Genomic DNA, 26,279 nt, shown 5'->3' with positions numbered 1-26,279 from the left:
TCACATTGGGTCCTGGCGGGTCGTAATAGACAATTCTAGCATTATATTTAGCATTACAACATACCAACCTGACACAAAAGCTTGTGCTTTTTAAGTTATAAACTCTAAAATCATCAGGTATAACAGCGAGTGAGTGACTCGCGGCAACAAGAAGAATATGTGTTTTTATTTGGTTGGTAAGGTATTTGCAGTGTATGGAGTGTGGGCGCCTATCGGTAGAAATATAAATCGGCGTCTATGGTTCCAACCACATAATTTTGTGTTTTTTGATAGTTATGGCAGATGTTTGTCAGAACTATGGTTTAGAGAAATACCAAATCATGGAACTATGTTGGTGGCAATGAAAAAAGGTCTATCTTCTCAAGGTAGAGCTGAAGATAATGTTCCTTCAACCAAGCTATGAGTCAGATACTGTATGAGTCAGTGGGGTACATCTGCGTATAATCTGAATATTATTTGGAAAAGAACTCAAGTGCCTTTATGAATGTCTCCACAGAGGTTGTGAATATGAAGAAAAGGAGGGGATCAAGCACTGAACCTTGAGGCACCCCAGTGATGCTGATGACCTTGAATTGTCTGCCTGTGATGTAAGACTAAACCACCAAAGTACTTTATATGTGATGCCCATGTCAGAAAGGGAGGACATGAGAATTCAGTGTCAACTGCACAACGGGACACTGTCCAATACTTCTGCCCTAGTTAAACCCAGTTTTATCAAAAATGTATTGATATTCAATATTCACTTAGGGCATCTCTACCATCAAGCTCAAATGTTGTCTGTAAAAAAATGTAATAAATAAAAACCCTATACAGCACATAGAGTACTCATGTATACTACATCCTGATGCTGTAGAAATAACTTTCATACTCTAACTCAAAGATATTGCACTGTAATATGACGCTGAGTGTGTCATGATGGCTTGCACTCAGTGGTGCACAAATTCATTATTAAACAGTACTTTATAGGACTTACAGTATCTGCACATACTGCATATGACTGAAGTTGTATGTCATCACTGTAGCCATAAACATCTCCTCGAAAAGACCCGTCTCACCCATGCACAAGGTGTCCTCGAGATGCAGGAAAGACCACCAAGACAATGGCTGCCTGGCCCTTCGCCTCTGGACCAAACGGCCCTCTGCACGGCCCAAAGTTCACTTCCCCAGCTCAATGAGGACACCACACCCCTTTCTATTTTCACCGTGGACACTTTAAACCTAATTATAATTACCTTGATACAGATTAAATAACCATAGATGGAGAGGTAACATAACAATGGAATAGCAGAGAGTAAACTTTAGTTTAGAAGCTGAACCATACAATATATGATATATAAAAAATATACAATTATTCATTTGTAATTTAGTTAAGCATTTGGAAGGAAGTATAACATAAGTGTGTAAATAGTTGTGTGTTAAATGCACATAGTAGAGTTTTAAACATGTCTGATGATTGTGAGTGACAGGTGGAGTTTGGAAGATCATTCCACCACAGGAGCAGATGTTCTGAAAGTGAGGCATGTTATGATAAATGTAATAGTATAGTACAAGTAAAGTCAACAAATACTTGTTTTCATTTGAAAAATAGACAAGGACAACATTGATGAAATTATGTAATAGGGGACATATTATGCACCTTTTCACAAGATGTAATATAAATCTCTGGTGTCCCCAGAATGTGTCTGTTAAGTTTTAAGGTCAAATAACCCCCAAGATCCTTTATTATAGCTTGTCAAATGTGCCCCCATTTGGGTGTCAGCAAAACACGCCGTTTTTGTGTCCCTTTAAATGCAAATGAGCTGCTGCTCCCCGCCCCCCTTCCAGAAGAGTCCGGATCCTTTATACAAGCTTCGGATACTCCGGCAACAACAAAACAGGCGAATCTCACGCAACCAAAATGTCAGAAATTACCAGTAGTGGAGTGCAGCCTTACATGTTTTGAACCAGAGTCGGACACTGATGGAGAGACTCAGGAAGAGGTTACAACTTTTAGACTGCACCTGGACATTTCTGAATGGTAGTGGATGCATTTATGTAGTTGCAGTTAAGTTGATTCAACTCATCGACTAGCATGTACCATCATGTTAATCTATTCTAACTGGCCTTTGCCAATAAACTTTACACTTTTAGTACAATTCTATTATCTTTACAGAAAATGTAAAAAATAGTCTGTCACCTGACTATACAGTGCATTATAAATGTGCATTAATGAATTATGCAGACAGTGATCGTTTTGGGGATGAAATTAATGACATAGCTCTGGTCCATGTGAATACAGTCAGAGACGATGGTAACTTTAGCCACATTAGCCGTACAGCATTCTAGAAAGCTCATCCAGAAAGGAAATTTGGAAACATAAAAAAAATATGAAGTGCCATAGTTACTTGTTCTGGATATGAAGTTAGAGCAAGAAAGCGTTGTTATTGACCCATCCTTCAGAAACAACTTTTTCCCAAATCTGACCCTCATTGGTGAAGCAGTATGGAGAAAAATGATTTGCGCAAATATATAACACTTTCCGACATTCCTCGGCACATTTCCTTCAAAAAGGAAATTCAACCACGGTGTGCTCAGTGGCTCGGATCCTGGGAGTCTATGGAGACTTGTATGATCGTTTGTACATCCAACAACAGAACTTTTTTTTTGGCGCAGACATTGTAAATCTCTATCTGATACAGCAAGTAAACAGAAATGGCGGACTCTTGCGGCTCCGGACGGGATCTATGCTAATAGGGTAGAACGTCACCAGTCATGGGTGGAGCTTCCCTACTCTTACGTAGGAGTAGGGGGAAATCTGGAACCACTCTTTGGAGAGATAGTTAATGAATTATGGGGATTATTTTTAAAAAGTATTGGGTGGATTTTTACCGTTATAGGCTGGTTGTTTACACACACTGTAGAAACACATCTGGGTTAAAACACCTTATAAAAGTGTATTTTGCATACAAGGTCCCCTTTAAAAGACACACAACATGTAAAAAGTACTTAAAGGTTAACTATGCCAATTTTCAATTAGACTCATATTGCCTATAGCAGGGGTTTTCAAACTTTTTGTGTGTGTGGACCACTATTTGTAATCAAGAATTTTCGCAGACCACCTCATAATACACATAATAAAATATGTCTACACACAGTCCTACCCAATTACTCCGCACTTCTAAATAGGCTTACTAGCACTAAAACTATAACTGGTCATCACATCAGTACAACACGCTTGTTAAAAGAAAGTTTACTGCACACAACGCCTGCCACATATTTAATTTATTTATTTACTCAAGCACCCGAGGGCATAATCAGGTTCATTTGAACAACAAGCTTATTTCCATAGAAATGGAGTATGAAATCTATACAGTAATAAGAACACTTGGATATAGTCAACATTTCAAAACCTTTGGCGATTTTAGGGGATTATTAATCTTCAGAGTTTTACAAGTAACGTTACTCAAAAAGTAGGCTTGAGTTTGTCCACTAAACAGCACATCCGCAAAACATTTCAGAAACGTGAGATCAAGAAACTAACTGGAAATTAAAATAATAACAGGCCTTATTCATTCCATTTATAAACATTTTGTTTCATATTAACTGCTTATAAAGGCTATGCGTGTGATGTGATAATGAGAACATATTTGCCTCTACCCTTTTCTCTTCAGAGAACCTGTTGCTATCCACCGATCTATGTTGTGGTTCTAACGGCACTGAACTTGAACGTCACGGCCAAGCGCCACTAGCCTATTTTAGTAATCAGACAATAACTTGACAATTTAATTTAAATTTTATATCAATATAGGCCTACATATTCTTTTTACTTTTTTTTTTTTATGGGAATTTCCTGGTAAAATGAAGGTTAAAAAAAAGTATTTTATATTTTATTTAGCCTTTCCACGGACCACCTGCAGTACCCTCACGGACCACTAGTGGTCCGCGGACCACAGTTTGGGAATGGCCGGCCTATAGTATATATTAATTACATATAAATACAAATGTATACAATGTGAAGTCTTTCTCCGTGTTACCTGTACAAGAAATCCCTTTTTTTATTAAGTAGAGACAGCCAAGTTTTATTAAAAGCCTATTTTGCCAGCGGTGGATTTGCCCTTTAATTTGATTTCATGTTGTGATTTGATGGAAATCTGAATCTCATAGAGCAGAGGTGTGAAAGAGACATGGCTAGAGGATGATAAACAATTTTTTTTTCTGGCTAAAATAGTAATGTAGTTGTACACGTATGCTAAACTATAGTCAATGACCATAATTATAATGGGAGTTAACATGTTGTGTGTATCCTGCACCGCTGTGTCCCATGATGATGATTTGAGACCTTGGCTGGGCGTGAATCCATAGGAAACCCTGCGAAAAGAAGATAACAGCACCAACAGGAGAATGTGTGTGTGTAATAAAGACAGCCCCAAAGAGAAGATGAGAGATTGAGTATGAGTGTGTGTATGTGTTGTTTGAGCGATAGGACTCTGCCCTCACTTCCTGTATTCACTGCTATATCCTGTCTGTGCAGTGGCGTTTAAAGAGACAGCAGCCGTCCTGATTTCCTGCTCTCGCACGTCTCAGAGGACATCACACCATCACAAACACAAATCTACTCAATCTTCACCTGTCACCTGTGGGAAAAAGACCACTGCCACATTCACTGTGTTATGATTACTTACATTTTGGCCAAGAATTCTCTTATTAGTTGTGTTATTATTATTAGTTGTGTTATTATTATTATTATTATTATTATTATCATTATTATTGGTAACTCTTTATTTCAATATACTGAAATAAGGCATTCTGCTAACTATAAGTAAATGTGCATGTCAACTAGCAGTCATTAGAGTATTAGTAGACTAATATCTGCTAACTCTTTATTCTGATGCTCCCCAACAGACATTCTACTGACTATAAGCAACTTTGCAACTACATGTCAACTTATTCTACTAACACTAACCCAATAGTCTACTATTACTCTAATGAGAGTTAGCTGACATGTACATAGGTTACTTATAGTTAGAAGAATGTCTCCTCGCATGCTAAAGGGAGTCATTTTCAATTCTATTTCTCAGTAAATTATTAGTAAAAGTAAGTAAATTAATAGTAAAGTTATGTTACATATTTCTCTATTAAGTAACTCTTATTATGGTGGAAATATAACAAGTAATGGATTACTAAAACACCTAAAAAAATTAATCTGATTATGTAACATGCTACTCCTTAAACTGTTCATGTTGGTTTGGGTATTTACACACATTTATACACAAGTTAAATGGATACATACGGCATGCATTAGGACATGTTCCCAATATAAAAAATTACCTATAGATCCAAGCAGGGGGCCTGATCCCTTGTTCTCTATTTAGTCTGTTGACAGCTGAGATTTTCTCTCTTGTTGGTCGACACTTGCTAATCTGGTAAGGAATGTCTGATAAATGGCTCTGAAGGTCTGTCCCACTGACCGGATCACCCCAACATACCTGTCAGAACTCCAAATCCAGTTTCCTTTCTAGATTTCCTCAATGAGGAGTTGATTGAAGGGATAGAGTGAGCGTATGGCAACTTCTCACTCCAGTGATCAGACACAGGTGCCCACATTGACTTGCAGTGAGCGTAACTAACCCTAGTTGTGTATACAAGCTTAACCAGACACTCCCTAATGCATTCTTCATTTGTAGTCACACTGCAATGCTTCACTGACAGACACATTGCTAACTGTGACGATGTATATTATCAATAGCCACACGAAAGACAAGAGGATAAAAATGTGCCGTTTTGATCTCTCAGAAGAGGGCGGGAGGGAGCTCAATCAGTTAGAGGGCCTGAGGTAATGAAGAAAAACGCAAAAATTAAAATGATTTACAGTGCATGTATGTTTTTGTAAAATTAAGCTATTTTAGAAACAACATAGGTTGACTGGAAAAATTTACCTGTGGAAACATTTGCAAAATAATATTACATTGGTTCTTGCCCATTTTTTTAATTGCTTCTATCGCTTCCATTGCTTTTATCGTGACTCATGGTTCACGTAACTCTTACCCGAATGCTTCACATCGCAAGTGCATTGTACCGAACAAGTTTACTCTGCCAGAAAAGCTTAACATATGGAGCTGATTATGTGATGCAAACGTCAAAATGTATTAGTTTACAAATCCCGCGCAAATTTCACCTGTAATCTTTTTTTTTTCTTTTTTTTTTAAGAATACAAATTGTTGCCTTTTACTGCCCTTGTTTATTTCAGCTATTATTTCAGATAGAGTTTTGCACATTTTTGCAAATTAGGCACGTTTTTCCAATGAATTTGTGTTGCATCAAAAACTGATGTCATCCAGTTAAAATCTAGGAAGCATCGTTTCAACACTATTCGACATGTAAACCCGCAATTCACAGCAAAACAACCACAAATCTTGAATCAGTCAGTTTCAACTCCAGCATCTACACTGTGAAGAAATACGCTCAGGAACAAAAAAGTAGAAAGGGCGCTTTGGTCACAAGTAAATGCAGTATAAATATGTTCATGAGTAGTTGATTGCAACATGTACGTATAATTAAAGAGGTAAGATATCCTAATTTTTCCTGAGCAACCAATAAGGACCCTCATGATGTATTCTAATTTCCATTGAACTGCTGTCATATTCCATGTTATACTGGGTAAAAAGAGTGACTGAATTAATTAAACTGAAACTTTTTAAACACTGCTAAGAAAAAAAATTGAGTTCAAGGTCAAGTAGTGCTGTTAAAAACAGCTAACAGATATAAACTGAAGGAATTCCTGGAAACTGCCCTGTATGCACTGTTTTTATGCCAAAGACTGATGAGAGAAATTTGAGCATGGCTTGCAGTGATTACATCAAAATACTCCCCAAAGAAGGTATATGAGTGCACTTATCATTTTAAAGATGAAAAGCCCTCTGAACTTCACTGCAATCCGGAGATGTATGCAGAATATGAACACCCACCTGTTATCCACGTAGTAAATCTCGGACTGCTTCAGGTCATTGTTATAAACCCTGCGTGGGCCATATTTGTGATTTGTTTTTATTACCTGTAATTATTATTGAGGAGTTTCGCCTGTGTTGGAGCTGATGCCGATGATCTAAGCAGTTTCCCTTCATTCTTTGGGGAGTCTCTCTCCTCTCCTCACGCAGTGGAGTTTTCCTATGGATGCTTTTTATTTCATTTTTTTCTTATGTTAACAAAATGTGTTGTCTCCTTCTTTGTCGCAGCTAGAGAGCCGGCCGTGACAAATGGGGGTTCGTCCTGGACTCGAACCTGGGGCCTTTGGCATCTCTCAATCATCCATCTACCATTAAAATTAGACAGGTCGGGCAGTGCTGAAAAACACCTAAAAATGTTGGCATTATGGAGCCATTTTTTTATAGCTCCAGCCATTATCAGCTAGGACATTTTTTCCAGGAGGACTGGAGACCATAAATATAAAGACTTCCACATTCAAGAAAAAGGTGGATAGGCAATACACCCCCTTGTGGGTGTCCACCAGAACACCCTAGCAGCGACACAGCCCCTGTAAGCCATGTCCCACTGTGGGATGCAGAAGACTCGTCTAGAGTTTTACATCATCAATCCGTGACACGTTCTGTGACTGTGAGCTGCATTGAATGTGTTATTGAAATGCTGTCTAGCAAACAAAAACAATCTCTAGCGTTCATTTTGCTCATGGCTTGTCTTGAAAAGAAAAATGGGAAATAACGAAGACGATGTGTGTGGAAGCAAGTGGTGGTTTGTTGTTCTCTCAGTAATTGTGTCATCGGGTTCGGTGCTCCTATTGGTTTTATTTGACGGTTGTTGTAGGAGAAGCCACATTGCAGGACTGTGTGTCAAATCTTATGACACTACCAGAATTTTATCTCTTTAGGTCAAATTTTATTGCAAAGGTAATTAAGTGGATGTCGACGAACATGTCAAACTAAATATAAGAGACTTTCAATTTTGGCATTGGATTAGAGGAATCTTTTAGGATTCTCAACATTTGTCTCAGAAGACCAAATCATGGCCAAAATCGTACAGTGTGAACCCGGCTTTACTCCAGGGGTGTCCAATCCTGTTTCCGGAGGGCCACCTTCCAGCAGAGTTTATCTCCAACCTTAATTATACACACCTGGACCAGTTAATCAAGATCCTCATGACTACTAGACACTTTCAGGAAGGTGTGTTGGAGCTAAACTCTGCAGGGAAGTGGCCCAATAGGAGCAGGATTGGACACCCCTGACTTAGATGGCATAGCAGTGCCCTGACAACGACAACAACACCCTTAACATTGTGATGTTTTGCATGTGCCTTTCAAGTCATACAATTTTGAAAACTAGTTTATATAATTACTTTAGTTTCTCATTAACTTGAATTACATAATTACATCCATTCATCAAAGTATATCGATCTGGCAATTCCTTAAACAAATTCCTTAAGTCTTAACCCTCTGTGCTGCTCAGCATGTTGAAAAACAATAATTCCGTAACAACACGCCTATGAATAACCCTCCCTTTCCTTACACACATCACTCAATCAACAAAAGTAGAACAGTGCACTGCAGTCTGTGCTCTGCAGCTGCTGACTACGAATGATTGCATTAATTACAGATGATTACAGCAGCAGGTCCAGGTCGTTCTGGTCATTGTGACACTGCAGATGTAACTTCCAGCGGACACTCAGTGGAAAATGAAGGAGTCCCTGAGGAAAGACGTGAGCTAGTATATATTGACCACATGGAATCCTTGTCTTCTTCAGCACTTCCTCTAGTTGAACACACGCAAGAGTGTAGGAAGAGTGGGAAGGAAGTGAGCCGTATGTGCAGCTGAGAATAGAACAAGATTTTAGCCTAAGTGTGTCTGCTTGGGCACAACACACATGTTGTGTGTGTGTCAGATCTCAACATTTTAAACTGCATGTGTTCTTTTGGGTGTTGTTGACCAAATCTCATGATAAGCAAGAGGTTGAATGAGTCGATACTCATCCGCCATGCCTGATGATAACGGAACAATGTGCCGAGGGCCGGCAGGAGCTGCTGTCTTCTCCAGGGGCCAGAGATTAGCCCTCATGTGCTTCCTTTGGAAAACACACAGCGTCCCAGAGGAAGCTCTCATCAGACTGCACTCTTTCACCTCTTCCTCTCTCCCTTGTTTCTCTTTATCCCTGTCCCTCCGAATTCCCACATTAAATGAAACAGAGGTCTGGATGACTGACTCGCCACTGACACTGATCAACCCACATCAGGCTACTGGCGTTCCTCTGTCTCTCTTTGTTCTTCTGCACTCTTCCTCTGTTTGTTTGGGCTTGTGCGGTGAACTGTGGGCCTTCTGTGCTCAGTTTTAGTGAATGCAGTGGCCTTGAGGTGAAACAGAGACCGATCTCTTTCTTCTGGAAAGTATTTTCATCACTCTTTCCTTTTCTCATGTGAGAGTCATGGTGTAATCAAATCTGGAAAAGCCTGAATTCCTGAATATCACATACAGTGGAGTCCAAAAGTCTGAGATGGCATTGATATCCTACCTTCATTCTGGAAATAAACAGTTTTAGGATTTTATTCCTTATTCCTAAGTCACTTATTTAATACATTTAGCAAGTTAATTCTTTGTACAGACGCCCAGATTTATCAAAGTGTTGCGTTCAAAATATTTAAAAGTGTCTGTTAAATCATTAAGAATTATTCAGACGTGAGCTTATCTTTTTGTCACTTCGTTGTGGTATCACAGCCACAGCCACAGGAACAGAAAGACAGACAATCTTGTAGAAACAACATCACTTCATGTTACACAAAATCTTTAAATGTTCAGTCATTTAATCTATCTTCTAATAATATAATAAGCACATTGCCTTAAAGGTTGTATCAGCGATTTCAGGCCCAAACATAAATGATCACATTCATCTAATCTTTCCTAACGATTAGGTGTTGTGAGCAAAACCTCACAACACCCACCCCCTGTTGGTGATTGGTTGGAACACTATTTATTTTGGTTTTGAGTGGTTGGTGAAACCACTTGTTTTTGTGTGCAGATCTCAGAGCCTAGGCTGCCTACAGAGACACGTTTTTTTGACGGCATGCTTATGGGGCGGGCAGCTAGCGGATCGTTAGGAAATATTAGATGAATGTGATCATTTATGTTTGGCCCTTTTTTTGGGCCTGAAATCGCTGATACAACCTTTATCCAGAACACTAAATTACACAGTATGTGTTTATGTATGCAACAGCATCAGTTCACAAGATTTGACATTTATGGAAAGTAGGGACGCTAAAGTTAAATTTCAGTCTATTTCACACAAGAACATTTCAGTGTAATGGACTACTTTTTTGACCGAGAACTATTCCTTTATTTGAGTTAGAATGTTAAACATTACTGAATGTATTGGCAAATGTATTGGTTTTTGATAAGACATTCTGTCAATAAAGTCCTGTTCCTTAAGACCAGTTTCCCACCTCAATTTCTTCCAAAACATTACTTGCCAACCTTCTCCCCAAAAGAGCAAAAGAAACCAAGGTCTTGAAATTGAAATGATTATTTATTTATTTTTTTACATATCAAGTTTCTGTGATGACAGCATCTTGTGGATTATCACGACACTGAGTTCAAAACAGGTTTTAGAGAATACATGTTTACACCATGAGCCAAACCCCTCTGTTAAAGTTATTATGGACTTCCCACACCCGGAAAGCATCCTGATTCTCTGACTGACGAAACGCAACTCACTACTGGGAGCAAATAACCCTTGAACCTGGGCGAAGTGAGGTCACTTGTTATCCAACAATGAAATCAGCTCACAGAAACTCTGAAAACAATGGCTGCCATATTTTCCCTATATGCTGCAAGGATTTATCATTTTAAATGATCAGTCACATGACATTTGCGGCTCACGATTAAATAAGTAAAATTGAGCAGAACTGAGAGAAGTTGGCGCAAATTAGGTTGCAAACTTCAATGCCTGCTTGCATCAGCTGAGCAATTGCCACTGAGATGAATGGGAATGCTAATGTATTGCTCTCTTTTAATTGAAAAGTAGAACTTCTTTCCTAGAGCTGCCATATTGACCAAAGCAATGTATTTTTCAACAGGCATGTCTCCTGGTTATTCATCTTTCTGGCTTATGGTTTCACTAAGTGAATTGACTGCAGAGTTGTTTTTCAAACATTTTCGAGGTCAGAAGTACATATTTTCAGCTCTTCAGCCCTCTTTAAGAGAACTGAATCTGACGGGAAGCTCCAGAACGATGGACAGCTTTAACCAGGCTTTCCTGAAGCACTGCCCACCAATGAAGATTGGCATCTCTTAACCCACCAAAGAGAAGTCAATCCACAGGTAATATTTTCCTGAAGTTGTGCCAAGATTTTCAATATTTCCATGGAAGAAGGTTGGAGAAAAAAAAGTAGGAACAGGTCCAGCTGAGTCAAGAGCCTCAAACACAAGACCTCTTTTGATACTGCCAGGGCTCTGGACTCACTAGACTCACACCTCACTGACTGCCCTTAAACTAGTTCTCTCATAGATGCTTTCTGTGGGATTGAGGAGACGCAGGGTTTGCCCTCTGAGGAGCTTGTTTGTTTCAATCAAGGATGCCAAAACCCAGGCCTGAGCAAGAAATCTAGATGGGAACCTCCTGGACAAGTATAGTAATACCAGTAAATGTTGACCTTGTGGGGACATACTTTTGGTCCCCACGATGAAACAAGCTTACAAATCTTACAGAATGATCTTTTTTGCTAATCTAAAATAGCTGAAAGTTTTCTGTGATGGGTAGGTTTAGGGGTAGGGTTAGTGTAGGGGGATATAATGTAGAGCTTTTACAGAGGAATATCCATTATGTCTATGGAAAGTCCCCATAAAACATGAAAACCCAGTGTGTGTGTGTGTGTGTGTGTGTGTGTGTGTGTGTGTGTGTGTGTGTGTGTGTGTGTGTGTGTGTGGAATAAGGCTTCTGGCTTTTTGCCACCACTGTCGACTGACTGAGAAGACAAATCAGCGTAGCTCCGGCATATTTTTCCCCTGGTGCACTTTGACAAATGGCAGGCAAAGCGTCTCATTTGTTAGCTCAAGGCATTTCACTTATAAGATTAGGGGGCCTTTCTGTGACACTTGCACTTACATTTTTTTACTTGTTAGATTGAAAGCCAATTACATTTTTGAGTTTGGTTTCACTAAGGCTAGTGAAAAGATTTAATAATTGCCTTGTTTATAGCATTAAAGTTGCCTCAACAAATATGAACTACATAGAATTGGTAAGACTGAAATGTTAAACCAAATAACAGTAACTGGCAATACCTCTTCACAAGGTTTGAAAGATCTGTCTCCATCAACAGCTTAAAAGTACCTTATTTTTAATGATGTAGATAATAAAGCAACTCATAGTTTTGACTGTATTTAAAATGATAACAAAAATGACTCAATATCGCAAATGTGACCAACCGCTACGCTATCATATCCTGACTGGGGGTGCAGGGAGCTGGGGTTGAAAGTCGCCGGAGGTCTGAATAGGCCAGCGAGTGGAACAACGTGTGATAAACGAGTGTTATCTGGAAGCCGTAGCTTTGGGAAGCACCTCTGTTTCCCTCTGATTACATTAGCAGGCAGGAAGGGGGAGTGCAAGCGGGGATTTAGTGGAATTCCACCAAACTAATGCAGATACTTTTCTTTCACATTTCTTTCTGGTTGATAAGGATACTTAACACACTGACAGGTTATGAACATACCAAAGGGATAAAATAAATAGCAAAATTACTAAATGGGGACACAAACAAGTCTAGTCAACAATAAGTGACTCAATGTACTGTACCAGTGTAGTTTTCAGGCTGATTTAAAAATCTTGCGACTTTGCAACCAAAACACAGGGGCACACGATCCACCACCCCCACCCCAACCCCAACCCCCACCCCAACCCCACCCCAACCCCCACCTCAATGTTTACAGTTTTGACTTTGCAACACAATCTTTCATTTCCACTGTACTTTCATTTCCCATTACTTCTTCATAATGACCCTACAACACGTCCTTTTCCAAAGAATATCTGGCCAAGAGGTCAAAACCCATCTTCTTGTTGCCACTTCATATCTTATCTCCTCACCTCAGGCCCGGCAATAACAAACAGTTTCTTTGAAAGACCACATCCTGGCAGGTCCATCAGTGCTGTCTGTAGATGATTCATGCTGCTTGCTGTGGTGTCACTGAAGTGGACACTTCAATTAATTGTTTCCTAGTGGCAGACCTCAACAGCCCCACGTGCCTGTTTAATTAAGATTCAAAGAGGGCTGAGCACATAACCCTGTGGAACGCCTGCACTATGATAAACTGAGCTTTGATAATATAACTATAAAGCTATACTACTTAGACATTCAAAACAGGTGGGGACCAAAAGTCTGACACCATATTGAAAATCTGAGGGTTTTTTATTATTAAAACCTGGACTTAAACAGAGATTTTCTATGATTTTGAACATCAAGTCAGTTCAATAACAGTGTCGATGTTGCAATTTTTTTTAAACAAATTTCATTCAGCTATAAAGCAGCTTGATCGATCCAACTGAGCTTGACTTAAATTTTGATCAGATTGGAAAGGGGTTGTGTAGACCTAAAAAAGTCTGAACAATACAGGGAAAAACTAAACATGTAAATCAGTGGTTCTCAACTCTGGCCCTTGAGGTCCACTTTCCTGCAGATTTTAGCCCCAACCTTGATCAAATTCACCTGCCTATAATTATCTTGTAATCCTGAAGGACCTTAATTAGCTTGTTCAGGAATGTTTGATTAGAGTTGGAGAAAAACTGCACAGGAAAGTGGACATCAAGAACCCCTGATGTAAATGCTTGAGCCCTCTTAATCGGATTCAAAATTACCTTATGCACATGCGGCAGTGCCCGTTATCTGTATGTTTACCAGAGCTCTTTTAAAATCTGAAATAATTTTGATTCATTTCGGATTGACGGAAAACTAGTGCAAGTAAACATAGCTATTGTGAGATTTCCGTGTTTTTAATTAAACGCAAAGATCCTCTTTGGAATAATTCCAAATCATGCCATAGAACCAAGCGGCAACATTCTAATCTGAAAAATGAAGCCTACCCGGAAGTGCGAAAAACTGCAATACATCGAAAATCCGCTAGGGGAAGGTCCCAAAAGGGAGCAAATGTCCATACACCCCCATGTTAAAATGTCCGTTTTCACAGCATAAATTCATGTTTTTACAGGTTGGTCCCATGGACTTTTATTGTATTTTTCGATAGGTTCCGAGTGCCTGACAACTGTGAGGGGGGTGAATTTTTTTCTAACTCGTTAGTTTAGATCGTATTTAGATATAAAATGTATGACAAATAAGGGCGCGATTGACAGCTTGATTGACAGCTGACAACGAGCATAGGCTGCGCCGAGTGGAATTCCTGAAATTTGACGTCTTGGCCATGATCTGACACAACACATCATACCTGTAAGTTATCCTTTCTGAACATTTGTATTGAAATATGGCGCCACCCATACCCCTCATAAACGGCCTCAAAACCGTTCTTCAGAAGTCTATGGGTGACGTCACAGACGCTTTGTCCATATTTTTTACAGTCTATGCATAGAACACGATCATAAGGTCTTGTTCACGTCAGCACAATTTTCTGCTGTCATTAAAGTAAAAAGTGACATTTCAAATGCTAATGCCGTTTTCACCCATAGTTTGTTTGAGCACTCCAAGCAGTCTTCGGATTATATAACATATGTGAGCACCCCAAATAATCTCAGACACCCCTGAACCCACAAATGAACCATTCGTCATGTGGGTATGGTTCGTGTGGGTCTTTTGTGGTTCACTTGCAGCATGTTCCCTGTCTGGTTCACTTTAACTGAACTGGGTTCATTTTAAGTGTACTTTATGTGAAAACACCTTAATTTAAGTAAATTTTTATATATATTGTCAATTGTATATTTTATAAATATTCAGATGAAACATTTAAAATACCTCTAAAGTGTATGATGTTCATTTCTAGCTATAGCTACTTTCCTTATCAAAAGGATGTTTAAGCTCAAGTAACATTGTCAGTTTTACCATATATTATAATGTGGATAATGTAAAATGATGAGCAGTCATAGTTTGTCTGGTCTGCTTTCTTTCTCATATTCACACTCAGGAATCTGTGCTCAAATACACAAAACAATGAGAACATGTTTTTTTCTTCACACCCTGCTGGAATTCTGCTGTGAAGTAAGATTACTGAACCTATTATTTTCACCCTGTTAGTTTTGATTTTTTTTCCACAGATTTGGTTATCTGTTCCCTGCATGCCTGGCCGACACAGCAGGGGTCTCTCTCTTCTCTCTCTCTCTCTCTCTCTCTCTCTCTCTCTCTCTCTCTCTCTCACACACACACACACACACACACACACACACACACGCACACACACACACACACTGGTACTGATAAACGCTGTGTTCAGTTCAGAGTCACGGATGCCCAGCACAATGCCACAGATGGCATCAAAAGCCACAAGTTAAAAACATAGTTCAGGAAAAAAAAGAGTTGGAGGGAAGTGAAAGCATAGACATAAAAACAATGAGCTTTAAGATTACATGTGAGTCAAGTGCTCTTTTCATGTTTTCTTTTGAAATAGTACTAAATGCTCTTTAAAGTTTTTAGATTTAAAAGAAATGTATGAGATTCAAAGTTTTCAACCCTTTTTGGTATGTGATAGATCAAAGCCATCTATCTGTCGCTATCCATGTATTTATACAATAGAAAATGCATTTGTGTAAACATGCTGCATGTATTATCATTAATATAAATAAAATTGTGACCTTTCATAGCTTGTCACTATGTGAAATAAATACGTTTTTGTAGTTTAATAAAATTGTTATATTTTAGACCAGAAACAGATTTATACAAATAAACAAAGTTTTGTCATGGGAAAGATCGTTAACCAGCTATGATAAGGACCTGTGCTGTTAAAACATAGATGATGAGATCTCTCAATCCTTGGGCCAAGAACCAAGGCTTGAATCAAGGCTTGATCTTGCAAAACAGGTTGCCTCTTAGGGAAAACCCCTTGGTCTTGAGCCACCACTGTAATGGTCTCATGTATAGAAGGCCAAAAGATATCACACTGGACCCAGCTTCCTTGAGTCCCAACAGTCTTTGAAACTGTTTCACAGTGACGGCTTGGCCTAGTTTAATCCTGCCTATGATTAAATGGATAGATTTTGATACGAGCAGGAGACAGTTGTGCCTGCACGGTAGTTGAGTCCCATTCTACCCTTAGAAAAGTAGTCCTTTGTAGGGGAGAAAACACACTCTTCTTGGAGTTCACTCTTAACCCCAAGCACCTCATATGACTGAGGAAGATATCTCAATGCCGAAACACCATTTGCTCCGATTGAGGTACAGTAGAACTAACCAATTGTCGATTGTAATTGAGTACACAAAAGCCCTGGAATCGCAGCGGAACCAGAGCGGCGTCTACACACTTTGTGAAGGTGTGGAGTGACAAGGCTAGGCCGAAAGGAGGAACCTGATACTGGTAAACTTTGCCCCCTGAAAGCAACCTGAGGAACTTCCTGTGATATGGAAGTATGCATCTTTGATATCTATTGTGACAAACCAGACATTGGATTTGATTTGAGTCACAATTAATTTCAGAGTAAATATCTTGAATCTGTACCTCCTCAGAGAATGATTAAACTGGCATAGGTCTAATATTGGATGCAACCCTCCTTCCTTCTTTGGAACAATAAAATACTGGGTGTAAAACCCAGAGTCTCTATCAGGAGGAGGAACACGTTCTATGGCCTCCTTTACTAGAAGAGACTTGACTTCTTGTTCCATCGCCTGAGCCTGTAGCGAGTAGAATCCCGCAAAACGAGGTGGATGAGAACCGAACTGAATTATGTAACCTTTCTCTATAGTTTGCTGGACCCATTGAGCCACATTTGGCAGAAACCTTCCATCCTGCCAGATAGTCTACTAAGGGAACATGCCTCTTGAGACTTTCTGGTGTTTTTCGAGCAGTCTGTCCGGCACCCTGAAGCAGATAACCGGCAGGGAACGGGCTGAGAGTGCCCCCCCCCCAGGTATTATTATAAGTATTATTATAAGTATTATTATAGGAACAATGTAAGAGTAATCATACTGAGGATAATGCTGCACGTAATCTGCCCCCTACAGGTCAGGAGGTACAAAATATCATCTATTATTATTATTTATAGTGTCTGGGGTCCTTAACTAAAAAAAAAAAAAAAAAAGATGGGGCAGGATTTACTTTAAAGAATTTCCTCTCAGAAATTGCTATACATTTTCAAATATAATCACAACAAAATGGCAAGTAACGTTGGAATTGAACATTACATTTCGAAGTAATAATACTGCAATAGTATTTTAATCACACTTTATATTAGCTGTCTTTAACTACTACTGTATGTACTTAAAAAAAATTGTTAGGTACGATGTACTTTTTCACTAATTATGCATTCATGTTGTATTGTAAAACACTGCTATTGAGGTATATGGGTAAGTTTAGGATGGGACAGGTTTGGTGTGAGTATATTTAAGGGTGGGTTAAGGGGTAATGAAAGAAGTACAATTTAAAAGCAGTTAAGTTCACAGTAAGTGTATTGAATCAAATGATTCATTTTATTTTATAGTGTAAAACAACTAAAATTGATTATGTTTATAGATGTGTACACATGCACCTTTGTAGTATGCACACATACATCTGTTTACATGCATGTCTTTGCAAGGTGGACATAGCTCAAATACGTGCACTAGGGGGTCAAATCATGTTCCACCTGAACTCCTAATTAAGGATTTTTAAAACACTGAATGACAGTACATCTTGAGTTTACTGGATGCCTCTGTCAGGCAATATTAACAACAATCCTATGTGTTTTTGAGGGTTATATCAGAGTTGGACTGGTCAATTGGTAGCTGATGTTGCTGAATACGCTGTGACCCAAACTTCCACATTAGCCTATTATTTTCATTTCATTCTTTTTTTCTTCTACCCACCTCTTTGGACATATTGCTTGTATGGAGATGGCCATAGAAACCATGACAAGAGATTAAAAAAGAGAGACTGTAGAATGTCCAGTGCCTCCAAATCCCTCCCAAACCCTCCCGAATATCATTACAGCGAGGGAAATCCATCTTTGAGGGGGAGAGACGACCATAGAACGGTCTTTTTGCTTTATTAGTGTTTTTTCTGGCAGCTGACGCCACGCTCACTTCTGCAAAGCGGTGACCAGAGGTCTATACCCAGATGGCCACACCGACTGTACAACAAACACATCTTTCAGGTCTCGAGGCCAGCTGGACCAGAGGCTGGAGAACTACTGCAGTGCACTTTTCTCTACTCGTGGAACCTGGTCGTTTCCAGCCCACACAGCGAACCCTGATCCCAGCAGGAGATTTATATGACTGCTCAGTGAACTTGGAGCGCATGGAGAATCTGCCTTCAGTGGGACTGGAGTGATGCATACTCCTCTATCCAGACATAGACACTGTGCAAAAGGCATATTTACAGATGAGGATATATGTGATTAGAGATAAACAAAAGAAAGATTTACAATGTGACTAAATCACAAATCTGATATGAATGAGTCAATTTAGGCCAGCAGAGAACTAAGTAGGCCAGTTCATCATCAACATTTATGCTCTGTTCCAAACTTCTTTCTCTTGTTCACCGGAGAATGGGAAACGCACCCGCAGCTTACTGTTGTTATGGTAATGTGTGCAACTTCCAACTGAGAACAAGTAAAAATAAGCTCTCTGATTTCAATTTTGCTGTTAAATTTTGAGGTTGTTTTAGTAAATCATTAAAATGAGATCATTATCATTATTCATTTAAAAAGAGTACATTTTATCAGAACAACACTTTATGAAACACTGCAAAAATATTTTTTATCACGATATTTATCTTGTTTTATCCAGTACAAATACCTAAACATTCTTAAATTAAGAGATATATAATGACACAAGACATATGAATTGGTTTCCATGTATAAAAGTAAGTTAATGTTTAAAACAAATAACTTACTTTTACACATTATATATATTTATTTGTTTATTTTGCAATTTTTCTTCTGAAGTAAATGTATTATGATTTATGAATGTTTAGATTTTTGTACCAGAAAACAAGACAAAAATCCTAAGACAATTTTTTGTAGTCTACAACTAAACAGCACATGTTTTCAGCCTATAAAAGTTCAAAGAAAATCTTTAACATATTTAAAGATTTTAGAGCTCTATCCTCACATCCTCTAAATTAATTCATTTTATTATATTAAAAAAATATATATAAATAGAAAAAAAATGATTGCTGTGTTTTTGTATTTAACACAATCTACAGCATTTATAATCAACATTTCTATCAACTCAGTCCGCCGTGGGAGAAATTTTCATTTTTTTATTTTTTATTCAGTGCACTGCAGTGCATTCTGGGAACGCTGTCTCAAACTAAATCATTATGCTCACAATGGTGTTTACGACCACTGTTGACAGACACACACACACACACACACACACACACACACACACACACAAAAAAAAAAACCCTGACAGTAGGAGTGAGAAAGAATACAGCAGATACGCTGGTTCTGGAATGCAAATCGGTTCCAGAGGCTGATGGGATTGGCCGGATTGGCCCATCATTTTTGTGATGACACTCATATGTTGATTCCTCCAGTATAAGCAGCCCACGGTTTTAATTTTGGAAAAGCTTCACTGCCACAAACGTAACACAGGAGAAACCCGCCAAAGAAAGTACTTAAGAGAGTTTATAAGGTGGAACCTGGAGCTTCACGTGTCAAATGTCTGAAACCTCCCAAAATAGACAGTTAGGGAAATAATGGTTACAAAAATGTTTGAGTTTGGAGGACAAAGCTGGGGGAATAAAGTGAAATGTAGTGCAGAGTGATTTGACTATGAATATTTTGAGTAGTGTACAGTGAGTTGGATACAGCTTAAGAAGGAAAAAAACTTTTGAAATGCTATACTCATATTACATAATTTCTTTAATTCATAATATAACCTGTCCTTTTTTAAACTGTAAATATGTCGTAACATTTAAAACTCAAAATGACACATTAAGCTGCAAAAACAACATCACAGTCATATATCACGTATCAGTGCTCCTTCAGTTCAGTAACCTGTATATGTAGAGCATAAGCCTTTATGAAAGGGCCGTGTTTGTCTTGAAATAAATGTAGGTCACTAATCAGCAATAAAGGAAGACATTTTTGCGACTTCCCGTGTTCTCGCTGTCCACTTTGACAAGCAGGCAGATGATTTGGAGTCGTTGTCCGTCACTTGCGTCCCCGAGAGAGTGGCTCAGAAGTCTTGGGTGGTTTTCCCACACCAGCCATCAGTCAAAGCACAACAGGACAAAAGGTCAGACGCGATCCCTCCTCCTCCAGAGCTCACGGGTGGTAGAGAACCTCATACTGCTACATAAACATGTGCGAGAGAGAGATGGGCTGAGCTCCGGTTTGCTTTTGCACGTCTGGATTCCTCCGGATTATCAAGACATTATGTACTTGTGGAATTTATCGGCAAAAATCCTCGTTTCAGGAAAATACTTACAATGCTGAATACTTTAGCAAGCACTCTGCACTAATGATAACTACAGTTAAAAAATCGATCTAATTACGAAATAACATAATCTGCCCGGCCAAAAACAATCAAACAACAAAAAAGTCACTGTTTGGATTTAAACAGGCAAATGGTCTATGATTAGATCATTATTGCAGTGATAATTGTGCAGTGATAGCATGTTTGGCAACAGTTCTTCTAACCCTGATTGATGGAGTGTGTAGCTTTTCATTTCTTGTGGAAGTCATGTACTGTAAGAAGACACATCATGTTCATATTCCAGGAGGACAATGTCAAAATTCATCAGGCTCAGATTGTGCAAGAATGGTTGGGAGGAGCATGAAAAATCATTTTCACACATGATGAGCGGTCAATAGAAGTCCAGCATTTGATGTTTTGCTGTAACTGAATCACACTGATGTAGTATCAGCTGAAGTTCAGAGTCGAGCAGAGAAGCAGAAGTGAAGAGTAGAGCAGCACCAGTGCACCACCCGCTGGGTACATGTTGCTCTGATACACAGAAGAGAAATGAATAGAGGCACATTTACAGTACACTTATAATGCAAGTCTAGCAGAGAAGAGGACCATGGGTCACTGCTGAGAACTGTCATATCATGACATAACGTGACATTTGGTCATTTACACTACCATTCAAAAGTGTGGTAAGATTTAATGTTTTTAAAATGAGTCTCTTCTGCTTACCAAGGCTGCATTTATTTAATCAGAAATACAGTAAAACAATAATATTGTGAAATATTATTACAATTTAAAAATACGTTTTTTTACAGTAATATATTGTAAACTGTAATTTATTCCTGTGGTCAAAGCTGAATTTTCAGCATCATTACTCCAGTCTTCCGTGTCACATGATCCTTCAGAAATCATTCTAATATGATGATTTTCTGCTCAAGAAACATTTCTGATTATCAGTGTTGAGCTCCTTCATATTTTTGTGGAAACCATTTTTTTTTAACAGAATTCTTTTATAATAAGGTTTAAAAGGACAGGGTTTATTTGTAAGTTTTTTTTAGTTTTTAAAAAAAAATAGTTTAATACGGAAGCCCTGAACCGCAACGTAAAAAAAAAAAAATTACGTAAAAAATAAAATAAAATACGTTTAAAAAAAAAAAATGTAAAAAAAAAAAAAAAAAAAAAATGCTATCATTTCGAGATTAAAGTCGAAATGTTTCGAGATTAAAGTCGAAATGCTTCGAGATTAAAGTTTCGAGATTAAAGTCGAAATGTTTCGAGATTAAAGTCGAAATGTTTCGAGATTAAAGTCGAAATCTTTCGAGATTAAAGTCGAAATGTTTCGAAATTAAAGTCGAAATGTTTCGAGAATAAAGTCTTCCGTAGAAGTTGTGTGTGTGCTTGCCGTTATTTCACATTGCCGCACAGGCATTCATGCGTGTGCGTGTGTGTAAATACATGCGCTTGTGAAGTCGAACTGCCGTCTATAATAGACAGACACCGTACGTTCTGGATACATTTTAAGTGCATCATTCTGTATCCAATCATTTGGCCGGATCCCGTGATTTCCTCAAATATAATAACCACTGGTGGTTGAGGAAAGATTCCCTGAAATGATTGTAAAGCGCTTTTAAGTGTAGGCCTACAGTAGACATATGAAAGCGCTATATAAATGCCTCATTCATGCATTCATTCATTCATTCATAAAGCTGGATATCTTGATCCAGTCTGACAGTATATTTTATAAAGTCCTATAGCCTAATGTCATGTTGGTAGACCTGTAGAATATCCCTTTGTTGAAAGCCCAGATAAAAGTAAAAAGCTATTATTTTGTGTAGATCCAGTTTACACACACACACACACACACACACACACACACACACACACACACACACACACGCACGCACACGCATGAATGCCTGTGCGGCAATGTGAAATAACGGCAAGCACACACACAACTTCTACGGAAGACTTTATTCTCGAAAGATTTCGACTTTAATCTCGAAAGATTTCGACTTTAATCTCGAAAGATTTCGACTTTAATCTCGAAAGATTTCGACTTTAATCTCGAAACATTTCGACTTTAATCTCGAAACATTTCGACTTTAATCTCGAAACATTTCGACTTTAATCTCGAAATGATAGCATTTTTTTTTTTGACATAATTATTATAATTTTTTTACGTAATTTTTTTTTTTTTTTACGGATTTTTTTTTTTTTTTTTACGTTGCGGTTCAGGGCTTCCGTAGTTTAAGGCCAGGCAAGGCACTTTTATTTCTAGAGCACATTATAAACAGCCACTGCTGACCAACAATCACTTCAGACAATAAAATACATAAATACAAAAACACATAGGAACACACACAAATTCATAAAATTGCATTGAACCAAAAGCCAGTGAGAAAAAATAAGTCTTAAGTGAGCATTTAAAGCTATCAACATTGGAAGACAGCCTTAAGTGTTCCGGCAAATCATTCCACAGACGTGGAGCAGCAACAGAAAAGGCAAGATCACCCTTTAACTTCAATCTAGATCGTGGCACAGTTAGCATCAACTTGTTTGAAGACCTTAAGGGCCTAGAACATTTCTGGTGGAGAAGAAGATCTGCAATGTAGTGAGGAGTCTAGCCATTTAACCCCTTATACACATACAACAAAACCTTGAACTTAACACGGTATTCGCCCGGCAACCAATGAAGCGAAGCAAGAACAGGCAAAATTTGTTCCCACTTTCTAGTTCCAGTAAGAAGCCTGGCGGTAGCGTATTGTACCAATAATCCAGCCTGGAGGAAATAAATGCATGAATCACTGTCTCCAAATCTTTCACTGTTAAAAACGCTTTCAATTTCGCAACGGATCTGAGATGATAAAAGCTACTCTTCACCACTCAATTGATTTGTTTGTCGAATTTAAGGCCGCCATCAAAAATCACTCCAAAATGTTTGGCATGAGCATGAGAATTCCCAGATAAAGGATCCAGATGGTTATTTATATGTATAATAGAAGCTGGTGGTCCAAAAACTACAATTTCAATGATGGAACATTTTTAATTTTAGAAAAGTTATTTCCTAGAGAGTGGCTAGGAAACACTTGAGTAATTATAGTGATGCATAATTTAATGACCATATTCAGAGTAAAAACAAAGGACAATCGCTCACGTCTCAGACACACGTTAATGTTGTAATATTAGTAATTAATTGGAAATTCTTTATAATTTGTCATAGTTTATAGTTCTTAATGAGCCTAATCTCATTCAGTAATTATTGAGGAACTATCTATTACTTCCTGATTAGTTTAGCTTGTTTCCATATTAGTTGTAGTAGCTGAAGTGTTAATGTTGTCCTCATTTGTCCTGCATTACTTCCTGCATAGCTACCTATTAATGACAAAAAAATGAATAGGCCTAATAAACGTAGCCCTTTCTAATATTTTATTTTGCTCTGTTGTGTCATTTTTCCCCCATAAACTAACCTGAGTGAGAAAGTAGCCTATACAGCTTCTGTAGCTCCGCCTCTTTTCAGCACTGAGCTAGTTCTGTCTTCTGGTTTGTATTTCCACAGCATGAATGTAAGATCTTACGGATTTATGGATGAACCGCTCGATCTTCCTGTTCTACTGAAATTTATGACATCTGCTTCAAACATTACAATGCTCATGATAACTTTCGTTAACTCTACAATAAGTAAATCCAACAGCTAATTACTCTTCGCAAAAAACGGAAGTTCAAAGACAAAATTCTAAAGATGGCTGTGTGATAATGAAAAGGACGACTAAAAACAGTCGCCCCGACGATGCTTCCTCGGGCCACACCCCCCTCTTGCGCACTGCAACCCGTGAGTCTTCCGAGTGCGATCGCGGGGCTGTCTACAGTTTCCCCGTGTCTCATTCGGGGCTCCAGATGATGAGACGATGTTGATCGCCGTATCGCAAGGTGGGCTGGAGTCTTCCGGGGATGAAGATTCGGCTGTGCTGTCGTCTTCGGGTGTGCCAGCATTGCCCGAGTCCGACCTGGAATTGACAGCCATGTTTTCTCGGGCTGCCGCAAGCATCGGACTAGAATGGAACCCTCCACCCTGTCCTGAGCACTCGCGGTCGGATGATTGGTTCTTGGGGGCTGCACACGCTGACACCCGTCAGCGCACCCCCCCCAGTTCCTTTCTTCCCGGAGGTACATGAGGAGGTCACGAGATCCTGGAAGTCCCCGTTGTCTTCCCGTGAACGTTCAGCGACCTCCTCCGCCTTCTCTACCCTTGACGGGGCCGCGGCTAAAGGGTACACTGGGATTCCCCCTGTTGAACGCTCTGTTGCGATGCAACTGTGTCCTCAGAGTGCTTCAATGTGGCGTGGCGATCCTAAGCACCCCTCCAAGGCCTGTAGGTTTTCATCTACCCTGGTGGCGAAATCATACAGAGCAGCGGGGCAAGCCGCCGCCTCACTGCATGCCATGGCCATCCTTCATGGCTGCTCAGGGACATGCACGAGGGTAGAGCTGACCAAGCGCTCTTCGATGAGCTGCGTGCCGCCACCGACCTCGCTCTCCGGGCGACGAAGCTGACCGCACACTCCCTTGTTTAGGTGATGTCCACAGCAGTGGTCCAGGAGAGACACCTATGGCTCAACCTAGCCGATATGAGAGAGTCCGAGTGAATGAGAGAGTCCGTTTCCTCGACTCTCCTATATCCCAGGCTGGCCTTTTCGGCGGCGCGGTCGAGGACTTCACCCAACAGTTCTCGGCCGCCCAGAAACAGACTGAGACCATTAAACATATACTGTCGAGGGTGCCCTTCTGCGACTCCCGCCCCTCCCGCTCGGCCCCAGCAGCAGCCACCACCCGGGCCGCGCCGTGGAGGTAGTCGCAGAAAGGCGCGGCCCAGTCCGCTCCAGCCCCGCAGCCCGCTAAATGCCAGGCAAAGCGGTGCTCCTGACGAGGACAGCTCAGAGACGGGCTTCAGTTCTGTAGAGGAGGTGGTAGCAGCTCCACTCCTTCCCCCAGGGGAGGGCCGGGGGAGAATATTTTGTTCTCCCGGCCAGTTGCCCCCTAATGTGGTTAAATACAGAACTGACTCCCCCATCTCTGAGCCCCCAGAGCGCGCACACTCTCGAGATCAGGTTTGCGAACACTGGGACTTAGTGCTCCGGAACCTAGCCCGCTTGGGCCTTCAGGTCAACTGGGAAAAGAGCAAACTCTCTCCCGTGCATAGGATCTCTTTTCTAACTATGGAAATCGACTCGGTCGCCATTTATGCGCAGCTTGCGAGTGCGCGCAGTCTCTGCTGACTTGCCTGAGACAATTTGAGGGGAAGAGTGAGGTTCCACTGAAGTTATTTCAGAGGCTCCTGGGGCATATGGCGTCCGCAGCGGCAGCCACACCGCTCGGGCTGGTTCATATGAGACCGCTTCAGCACTGGCTTCGCGAGATGGGCATGGCAAAAGGGCACGCTCCGAGTACCAGTTACTCGGGCCTGCCGTCAGACCTTCTTCCCGTGGTCAAACCTCAGCTTTCTACGGGCTGGAGTACCCTTAGAATGAGTTTCCAAGCATATTGTTGTATCAACATGCCTCTGCCACGGGCTGGGGTGCCATGTGCAATGGACATGCTGTCACGGGCTCCTGGACAGGACCCCAGTGCCTCCTGCATGTCAATTGCCTTGAGTTGCTGGCAGTACGATTCGCTCTGCACCGCTTCCTTGCGTTGCTCAGGGGCCAACACATACTAGCCCGGACAGACAACACGGCCACAGTAGTGGCAGTGGTTCTTGAAGGGTTAT

At 39.9% G+C, this 26,279-nt stretch overlaps 1 protein-coding gene across 1 annotated transcript in view; it reads left to right on the top strand.

Moving 5' to 3' along the window:
• Positions 1-21,916, top strand: part of foxf2a (forkhead box F2a) — a 377,307-nt gene extending 355,391 nt beyond the window's left edge. Inside the window, exon 3 of the mRNA XM_082174068.1 lies at positions 21,902-21,916. The gene's annotated coding sequence lies outside the window, so the exon portion shown is untranslated. The remainder of the gene's footprint in view (positions 1-21,901) is intronic.
• Positions 21,917-26,279: the final 4,363 nt, after the last annotated feature.

This window comes from Leuciscus leuciscus (assembly GCF_965113295.1).
Source record: "Leuciscus leuciscus genome assembly, chromosome: 6".
In the NCBI taxonomy this organism is placed as follows: domain Eukaryota; kingdom Metazoa; phylum Chordata; class Actinopteri; order Cypriniformes; family Leuciscidae; genus Leuciscus; species Leuciscus leuciscus.
This window is presented reverse-complemented; position numbering and strand designations above follow the sequence as displayed.